Genomic DNA, 10,910 nt, shown 5'->3' with positions numbered 1-10,910 from the left:
GTGCTCCTAAGCTCCTGCATACTTAGACACAGGGATCAAAAACAAACAGGAGCTAACTAACTTGGTTGATCACATCAAAATAACCACGGGGTCCAACAATCTCCCCCTTTTTGATGTGCATCAACCCAAGTTTAAGTTAGGGTAAAAACAGACTAGTAGTAATTTAAAGAAATTACAAAACTAATATTTATAAGTCTAAATTTGCAATTAAACTAAATTGTAACAAGCATAAAATTTAGTTCTGATACTTAAATGTTGAAAAGAATAAAAAAAAATTAACCAAAGTTAGTTTTAATTCCCCCTAAACTTAACTTGTACCTATTTCTCCCCCTTTGATCACAACAAAAACGGGGTACAAGATATTTCAAAATAAATTCTAAGTCTTTAGAAAAACTTTCTAAGAATTTCCTTAAGTTTTTGCAAAAAAAAATTTTAGGTTAAACCAAAATAAATTTTAACTTTAGAAGACTTTTTAACTTAGGAAAAAATAGTTCTAAAGATTTTCCAAGTAAAAATTCTAAGGAAGAATATTTTCCTAAGTATGGTAAAAAAATTTTAAAGCATTATCTAATTTTAATTTTAATACTTTAATAAGAAGTTAATTAAACATTTCCTTTCAATATTTTGGTTTCCAGGTCGTAGCGAGGCACTAGGCCTTCTTGATTATTGAAGCAACAACCACTTCCTTAGACAAACCCTCAAAAGAAATTATCTGTTTAATTTTTCTTCTGAAAGCCTTAATTTTAAAAAAAAAAATTAGTCTAGAACGAATTTTAGAACCCAATAGAGGTTCCTTCCTATAGGGTTATTTAAAAACTTAGAGGGTATATAGTTTTTAGGAATTTTCCTAAGTTGTCCCTGATATTTCTAATGTACCAATTTAATTTTCCATAAATCCTTAGTTTCGATTTTGGAAATTTATTTAAGCATGCATTATTTTTCAATTTCTCAATTTCAATTTTTAATTTTTCATTTTCTAAATTTCAATTATCATACATTTCTAGTGGGCATGCTTTTGTTAAGTTCAATTTTAATTCAACATTTTCTTTTTCTAATTTTGCTAGATCTTTCGTAAGCAATTTGATAAATTGAAAGGACTGATTAGGAGTAAGATCACGTACCTTACTTACCTTACTCGGTGATGCTCCCCCTTCATCGCAGCTTTCTTCTTCTTCTGAGGTTCCTCCCCCTTCATCTATGCTCATCTCTGAGCTTGAGTCATTTTCGAAGAGATGGTTGGCCATCAGTGCTAAACCTGAGAAGGCTTCGACTTCTGATTCGGAGGATGAAGAATCGTCCCAAGTGGCCTTCAGACTCTTGCGTGTAGAGGACGTCAGTCTTTGAGGCTTCTCCTTGTGTCTTTTCTTCAACTTGGGGCAGTCATCCTTGATGTGCCCTTCCTCGTTGCAGTTGTAGCACCGGACTGTCCTTTTGTTGCGTTGATGCTTCCTCGACTGCGATTTAAATTTATTATTTTTAAGAAATTTATTGAAACGTCTTACCAGTAGTGCCACTTCGGTTTCATCAACTGACGCTTCAGAGTCGAGATCGTCCTTTTCAGCTTGTAGAGCAATGTTGAGGTTCGACTTTACTACTTGTTTAGGCTCTGTAAGTCGAGACTCGTGAAGTTCGAAGGTAGAAAATAAACTTTCTAGACTACTTACCTCAAAGTCCTTAGAGATGTAGTAAGCATCTACTAAGGACGCCTACTATGGAGTCCTTGGGAAGGCGTTTAGTGCATACCGGATGGAATCTCGGTTTGTTACAATTTCGTCGAGATTTGTCAGCTATATTATCAGCTCCTTGATCCTCGCTTGGAGTTGTGCAACTTTCTCGCCGTTGTTCATCCGAAGATTTGTTAGTTGTGTCCGGAGGACGTCACACCTTGCTAGCTTCGCTTCTGAGGTGCCCTCATGGAGCTCCAGAAATTTATCCCAGAGGTCTTTGGCGGAGTCATAGCTTCTGATCCAACTTACCTCCTGGGGCGACAGAACACTGAGTAGGTGAAATTCCGCCTTTCCATTGGTCACGAAATCGGCCTACTCCTTCTTCGTCCAGTTGAATTCTTCTTTGTCTTTTGATGCTGCATATCCATATTTCATTATTAAAAGTATATCAAATTCAGTTTTAAAAAATACCTCCATTTTTCGCTTCCAAGTAGCGAAGTCTCTGTCGAACTTCGGGGGATAAATGTTCGCGTCGGCCATCGTCCTGATCTTTGTGCTTCAGTCGGCGGTTAGTCATTATGAGACTGTCGAGCTCTGATACCACTTGTTGGTGCAGCGGGACTGGCAAGAGGGGGGTGAATTGCCTACAAAATAAAAGTATACCCTCCTCAAGGCTTTTCAACTCAAAATAGATAGCAATAATAATAAAATAAAAGAATTAGAGAAGACCAGAAGTTGACTTGGTTACAACCAAGACGGTTGTTAATCCAAGGCGGTGAAAAGCGTACTAACGATCTCCTTCTTTGAAGGCGGAGAAGCCTTTTACACACTTAGAAGCTCAGAACTATTGCTAGGAGTGATTACAGAGTTGATTGCTTGAATGAATAAATATTTCCTAGCTCCAGGGGCCTTTAAATAGCTCCTGAAAATCCTATCTCGAAAGTCTAAGGCGCCTCTAACCAAGTCAATCGGATAAAACTTTATCTGATTGCAAACGGCAAGTTTTACTAGGTCTGAGGCGCCTCAAATGGCCTTGGAGGCGCCTCGGACTGGGTCTGAGGTGCCTCAGACAATGGAGGCAGCTGAGGCGCCTTCAGCATTGGTCTGAGGCGCCTCTGGCTAGCTTCTTCAGCTCCTTTTGGCTTCCTTTCTTCTTCCGAACCTCCGATTGATTGGGTGATTGCGGCCAACCGAAATAGGGCCCACCCGAACCCAATTTTCGACCTTTTCCTTGAGCAGTCTTCCATCCCGGCTTTACGTCCCTCGAACTCGCGCACGTTCTTCTCGCCCACCGGTGTACTCTTCCGCAGCTTTCTCGTCCTTCGGATGCACCGAGCCCGTTGGCTCCCTTCCCGTGCCGTCCTTCTCACTAGCTGCGTCTTCCGCTCGACTTCCTACGCTCCTAAGCTCCTGCACACTTAGACACAGGGATCAAAAACAAACAGGACCTAACTAACTTGGTTGATCACATCAAAACAACCACGGGGTCCAACATCATCTGCCGCTTGATTTTCTGCTCGGGGTATCTTCTGAATAATCACCTCCCGAAAGTGGACTTTTAACCTTTCAAAGGCTTCGACGTAGAGCTTGAGTTGGGTGTTGCTTATCTCAAATGTCCCAGTGAGCTGCTGAGCGGCTAACTGGGAGTCCGAGTGAATCAAGACCTTGATTGTTCTGACATGCTGAGTGGCTTGCAGGCCTGCTATTAGCATCTCGTATTCGGCCTCGTTGTTAGTTGCCCGATATTCTAGCCGAACAGACAGATGCATTCGTTCTTCCTGATGGGAGATCAGTAGTACACCGACTCCGCTACCTTGTCGAGTGGATGATCCATCCACATATATCCTCCAAGTGGCTTCTGGCTTGAGATTCTGTACCTCGGTGACAAAGTCTGTCAAGGATTGTGCCTTGATGGTTGTTTGGGGCTGATACTGTATATCGAACTCACTAAGCTCCGTTGTCCATTTGATCAGCTGTCCAGATGCTTCTGGATTGAGGAGGACTCAGCCCAGGTGGTTGTTTGTCATTACTATGATTGTATGTGCAAGGAAGTATGGTCAAAGCCTCCGAGCGGCGAGCACCAGCGCAAAGGAAAATTTCTCGAGACCAGTGTAGCGGGATTCAGCATCTTTTAAGATATGGCTCAGGAAGTACATTGGTTGTTCCTCGTCGTTCGGTCGTACTAACGCCGAGCTGACAGCATGCTCGATCGAGGATAAATAAATGTGAAGCGGCTCGCTGGCAGCTGGCTTAGCCAATACAAGAAGAGAACTCATATATGCTTTTAGTTCTTCAAATGTCTTTTCGTACTCCTTGTCCCATTGGAATTTGGTAGTTCGGCGTAGTATCTTGAAAAAAGGGAGGCTCCGGTCGGCAGACTTGGAGATGAATCAAGATAAGGCAGTTATTCGACCGGTGAGGCGCTGAGTTTCCTTCAAATTCCTTGGCGGCGGCATGTCTTGCGGCTCCTTTACCTTACTAGGGTTTGCCTCGATGCCCCGCTCGGTGACAATATAGCTGAGGAATTTCCCACCCTTTGCGCCGAATAGACATTTGCTCGGGTTCAACTTGATTCCATATGTGCGGAGCGTCTGGCAAGTTTCTTCTATATCTGCGTAGAGGTCGGCAGCTCAGAGAGACTTAATGAGTATATCATTGACATAAACTTCCATGTTTCGTCTGATCTGCTGCTGGAACACCCTATTCATGAGCTTTTCTTTGGTAAGTAGCCCCAACATTCTTTAGTCCGAACGGCATTACGTTGTAGCAATAGGTGTCGTCTGCTGTGATGAAGTTCACCTTTTCTTGGTCCTCCCGGGTGAGCGGCACTTGGTGGTATCCCTAATACGCGTCCAGCATGCATACCAGCTCACACCCAGCCATGGAGTCCACTACCTGGTCGATCCTGGGCAGTGAGTAGAAATCCTTTGGGCAGGCCTTGTTGAGGTCTCAAAAGTCGATGCAGACCCTCCACTTGTTGCCGGGCTTTGAGACTAGCACCACATTCGCAAGCCAGATCAGGAACTGGACCTCTCTGATATAGCCGCCAGCTTCCAAAAGCTTCTCTACCTCGGCGCGGATGATCTGATTATGCTCGGCACTGAAATCCCTTTTCATTTGCTCCACCGACCTTGCATCCGGTCAGACGTGAAGCTCATGCCGCGCTATGCTCGGGGAAACACCAAGTAGTTCATGCCTGGACCAAGCGAAGACATCATGATTTCACTGAAGACATCTGATCAGCTTGGCCTTCTACTCAGCTTGCAAGTCGGCTGCTATGAAAGTCGTTGCCTCCGCCCAGCTATGGTGTATCTGCACCTCTTCTTTCTCTTCATAAACTAGAGTAGGAGGTTTTTTGGTTATGGCATTTACCTCGTGTCGAGGAGCCTTCCGAGCGAACTTAGCCTCCGCCTTCACCATCTCGACATAGCAGCGCCGAGCAGCCAATTGGTCTCCTTTGACTTCCCCGACCTGGTCTTCTACGAGAAACTTGATCTTCTGGCAATAGGTCGAGACTATCGCCCGAAATTCATTGAGGGTTGGCCTGCCCAAGATGACGTTATAGGCTGATGAGGCGTCCACGATGATGAAGGTGGTGGTCCTGGTCCTTCGGAGTGGCTCCTCTCCAAGTGATATAGTCAACCTTGTCTGACCGATCGGCTGGACTTCGTTGCCGGTGAACCCGTACAAAGGGGTTGTCATTGGTAGCAGCTCGGCCCGGTCTATCTAGAGTTGATCGAAGGTCTTTCTGAAGATGATGTTGACCGAGCTCCCTGTGTCAATAAATATGCGATGAATAATGTAGTTGGCGATTACCGCACGAATGATGAGGGTGTCGTCATGCAACACTTCGATCCCATCAAGATCTCTAGGACCAAAGCTTATCTCGGGCTCGTTCGCCCTCTCTTGGTTGCATCCTACAGCATGGATCTCCAGTCGTCTAGCATACGACTTCCGGGCTCGGTTGGAGTCTCCGCTGGTCGGTCCACCAGTTATTATGTTGATTTCACCCCGAGCGGCGTTGCTCCGGTTTTCTTCCTTCCGAGCGAAGTGCTCAACTTGCCTGCGTGAGGCTGGGGTGCAATCGTCACTCCTTGCTTGATGATGATGCCGCCACTTGAGTGACCGCCTGATCTCCTCTCACCGTTCGGTACTCTTCCGCCGATATCATAGTTCGGGGGAAGGCGATCGACGGTGATAACTCCTGGGAGTTAGCTGGGCGACCGCAGGAACTCCACAGCAGTCTCGGGTGTTGTGGGTGGCGGATTGATGGAAAGCACAGAACATAGGAGTCCATACCTTTCCCTTGGGCCTTGGTCGTTCGGCCGACACGTGCTGGACAGCATGTGGCCTTGCTTCCTGATGTGGTCATGTCATATCAGCCAGGGGCCCTCTTAGAGGTTGATGGCTGGTTGGCGGCCTCCGTTCGACGTGCACAGCAGGTTTTGATGGCGCTTCTTTCCTTCGGGCCGCCTGAGCTTCCTCTACGTTGATATATTCACTGGCCTTCTTTAGCATATGGTCGTAATCGCGGGGCGGCTTCCTGATGAGCGAGCGGAAGAAGTCCCCGTCTATGAGCCCTTGGGTGAAGGCATGCATCATAGTTTCGGATGAGACTGCGAGGATGTCCATAGCCGCCTGGTTGAAGCGCTGAATGTAGGCCCGTAGAGTCTCTCTAGGCCCTTACTTCATAGAGAACAGACTGACGCTGGTCTTCTGATAGCGCCTGTTGCTCGCAAAGTGGTGGAGGAAAACCGTTCAGAAATATTTGAAGCTTTGAATCAATCCGTCTGGCAATCTTTGAAACCAACATTGTGCTGAGCCGGATAAAGTAGTGAGGAAGACTCGGCACTTAACTCCATCCGTGTACTGATGAAGGGTTGCCATGTTGTCGAACTTGCCAAGGTGGTCGTCTGGGGCAGTCAACCCGTTGTACTCGCCGATCGCCAAGGGTGCGTAGTGCCTTGGCAGAAGATCTTGTAGAATTGATTCGGAGAATTGGCGGCTGATCCGCTCGGATGATGAGTCAGCTCGGGGCGCTTTGCCCTTTCTTGCATCCCGAGCGGGAGCTTCGTCTGAGGAAGATCGATCTCGATTCGCTTACACGATCTCAGAGGGAGTCTGGAACAAGGCCCGATGAAATGGGATCGGGGCGGGCGGCGCCTCTGCTTGTGTACCGGTCAGACCTTTGTTTTGACCCCATATGGAGAGTTGTTCTGGCCGGTCCTTGTGCACCACTCAGCCTCCAAATGCTAAAGTTGCTTGTTACGCTAATCGCTCGGCTAGCACCTTCTGATGCTACTCTATTATCTTGGCTGCTCGTGCTTGTACGAGCGCGTCAAGCTCCTCTTGAGAGAGTGTCACTGTGCGCTGGCGTCCAGCTTCTTCCATCTCCTTAATTCGGATTCAAGTGTGTTCCCACAGACGGCGCCAATTTGATCCTGTCCGAGTGTTGAGTCGATGGGCGTTGGGGATGTGGCACTCCTGTTGACTGGTCGAAGACTCCCAAGACGTAGATCCTTTATCACCGTGAACCTGCAAACACAATGCCGAGCTGGGGAGGGGTTCCCGACGACGGTCCTCCGACGCTCGAGTCAAACCTCCGGCCGAAAAAAAGTAAAGCGAAGAAGAAACGAGAACTGTAGCTACAGTAAAAATAGTGAGCATACCTCCATCAACGTCTGGGGGTCCTTATATAGGGCTCCCCAAAGGCGCGTGCATGCTCCCCGAGGCATGCGCGCTCCTCAAAGCATACCTGGAATGGATGTGTCAGAAAAGCGTGCAGGATGCCATACTTTAATAGCACAAGCATATCTCAGACGCGACAGTGGAAGTTTCCCCCATACGATTCTCTGTCTGATCATGCCACCGACCATGCCTCTTGTCGGCGGCACTAGTTCCTAGGAAGATATCGCCAACTGCTCCCTTTGTCCTTTACCGGACCGAGCGTAGGAACCGCTCGGCTAGCACCTTTCCCTGGCCAAGCAGAGGAACCGCTCGGCTAGTACCTTTCCCGGGTCGAGCGAAGGCCCATCAGCTAACGACCTCCAGGCAGATGCCCGCTCGGCCGAATGCCGTGTCTACTGTTAGCCAAGCGGGATGGCCGCTCAGCTTCCATTTCTTCCCGCTTTGCCTTGTGAGCGTCGGAAACTCGGCGTCAAGCCGAGCTGTCAAAATGTCGGGTCGGTTATTCCTCCTGCTGATCAGGAAGGTAATCCGCCCGGTCGAACGGCTGTCAGGTGTTGACCACTTTGACCTCCTGCCGGTAGGGGTGTAATCGAGCCGAGCCGAACTCTTGAATGTTTGAGTTTGGCTCGTTTATAATCGAGCCAAGCTCGAGCTTTATTTAACGAATATATTCATGGCTCACGAACTTATTCGAGATTTTATCGAACCTAAACGAGCTTAATAAATATAAATTATAAATTTAAATATTCATTAAAAACTAAATTATATATTTTAAAAAAATTATAATATTCTTGTTAAAATTTATAATTTTATTCTAATAAATAACTTTAATATATTTGTCTATGTTTTTCCTAAGTAGAGTGTAAAATCTATAAATTCAATATCAAAACTATTATTTTTTTTATTTAAAAGTTGATTTATGAGTTTAACGAACATGTTCACGAACTAACGAGCCGAATATTGTGAAGCTTGAGCTTGGTTTGTTTATCTTAACGAGTCTCATTAAACGAGCTCAAACGAGCTCAAACGAGCTTTTATCGAATCGAGGTTCAAATAGCTCACGAGCGGCTTGGCTCATTTACACTCCTACCTACCGGGCGGACCCCCCCTTACCACCGGATCAATATATTTCTATATTTATTATTATATTTTTCATATATTATATTGGTAATATATATAAATAAGTGAGTTAGCCTATGACAATTATCAATCAATAATAAAGAAGTAATTGTCTTTTCTTTACTTGTCTATTTAGTTCTTTCTTATGTCGCTTTCGAATTATGTATTTCAACATAAAGATGGTCTCCAATCATAATAAACTTTCTTTACTTGTCTATTTAGTTCTTTCTTATGTCGCTTTCAAATTATGTATTTCAACATAAAGATGGTCTCCAATCATAGTAAACTGACAAGTTATTTTCTTAATCATACGTGTTTACTCTCCATCTACTGGTAAAATGTCTTGCTGTAAAAATAAAATGATAGGTGTTCTCCAATCACTCTACACTCAAGGTCGGCCTGTCTTTCAATGTAAGCTACTAGTAGTGTTTGTTCCACCGGCATGTCTATGATCCAGGGAACTATGGCAAAAGCCAACTTGGCAAGGTCATCGCCTGTCATTTGATTTTCTGATCGGGAAACCTTCTGAATGGTTACCTCTTGAAACTCAGCTCTAAATTGTTTGAAGGCTTCTGCATAGCTTGAGTTGCTCATTATTAATTTTGAAATTGCCTGATAACTACTATGCAGCTAATTAAAAGTCGGAATAAATTAAAACTCGAGCGGAACCTACGTGTCGAACAGTCTACAGGCCAACTATCAATACTTCATACTCTACTTCATTATTAGTGATGTGATAATTAAGACTGCATTCTATCTTTTCTAGGTGACAAGTGATATCAGAAGAATGTCTATTCCGCTATTCTATCATGTCTATTCTGCTATTCTATTAAGTAGATGACTCATTCACATATATTTTACAAGTTTCATTAGGTTCAGGGCTTTATATCTCGATGATAAAATTTGTCAGGGCTTAGGCCTTAATGGCGGCTCGATATTGTATGTCATATTAGAGGTATGATCCTAACACTACACTGGTTGCTGCAGATGATATTTGTGCTGTTTTTTTATTAAAAAAAAGTTTAAATAGATTGTGAATTTGTGATGATATATTCCATTACAAATGCCATAGTTTGAAGTACAAGGGCGAAATAAAAATTCTGTAAAAAATGCGGGTGGGTAAATGAAATTTCTTCCTTAACGTTGGCGACATATCATATGGTATTAATTTGTGGCCCCGCCTTCAGGGTCCACTTCCCTCATCATTTAATTAAACCCACCTGAATGCGGTGGGTCCCCTGGACCAAGTCTCCAGTACCGAAATTTTAACCCTACTTGCTTTATTTATCCCAAATGGTTAAATTATTTTCGAGCACAGAATATACACGTACAAGTGTGCAGAACATTAAAACTACGCATCCGTGCACATTTAAAAAATTTTAATTTTAATTTTTTTTATACTTAGTATTATAATTTAACCTTTAAATTTGAAAGTTGAAATCATATTAACACAACCGGAAACCTAAAAAAATAAATAAATAAAAATTGATTAAGGTACCTCGGATGATCTGACAGATGCCTCAATATTTGAGGGGTGCCCACGCGGAATGCTTACGCGGTATATAATGAAAGGAGTTAGGATATTTAATTAAATTTCTTTTAATTTAATACTCGATGTTGTTAAAATTTGCTGCTACTTTGGATGCGGAGGTGAATCCTTCTATATAAGATATGAGGATCACCTTGCACACGCCAAAGAGCACCAAAGTTATTTCCTACAAAATTCTTGGTGCTTAAATGATAATATTATTGGAGAAAAACGTGAAGACGTCACCGTCAGGCTAGCCTCACATTATCTGATAATATTATTAGAATAAATATCCACAGTAAATATGAAAAAAAAAAACTGATATTATTAAAACATTTTACGAGAATTGATTTTAAGATCTACACCGATGTAAATATCAACTGAGCCGTATTATAGAAGCTAAGAGAGATGGAAAAAGTAGGAGAGAAACATACCGCAATATAGATGATTATTTATGTAGGACAAAAATTTAAATCATAAAGTCCAGAGACTCTTCAATATCCACCGCCGGCCTCCCTAGTTGTTGAGTTTAGAACATCCATACTAATTTCTCTATCTAAAATATATAATTTAAGATAAAAAAAAATTACTTTATTAAATTTGGATATTCATTTTTCAATACATCATATATCAATTTATCTATTTCTTCTCTCTCCTCTATAATATTTAGGGAATGAAATCCATTCCCTAAATTTAGAGAAATACTATTCATAAATACATAATTTAGAGAATGGATAGAGTAACTGATGTAAAAAAATTTTAGTTATCTTATCTAAAATTTAAGATAAAATATTTAAATAGGATATCTGATGTGGATACTCTAAGAGATCACAGATTATGAAAGTGTGAATGGTAAGGGGACACGCAAAGATCATGGGTCATGTCTGAATATAACCTAGCTATGATCG

This window comes from Zingiber officinale, chromosome 7B (genome assembly GCF_018446385.1).
Source record: "Zingiber officinale cultivar Zhangliang chromosome 7B, Zo_v1.1, whole genome shotgun sequence".
Classification (NCBI taxonomy): Eukaryota; Viridiplantae; Streptophyta; class Magnoliopsida; order Zingiberales; family Zingiberaceae; genus Zingiber; species Zingiber officinale.
Note: the sequence above shows the minus strand (reverse complement) of the source record.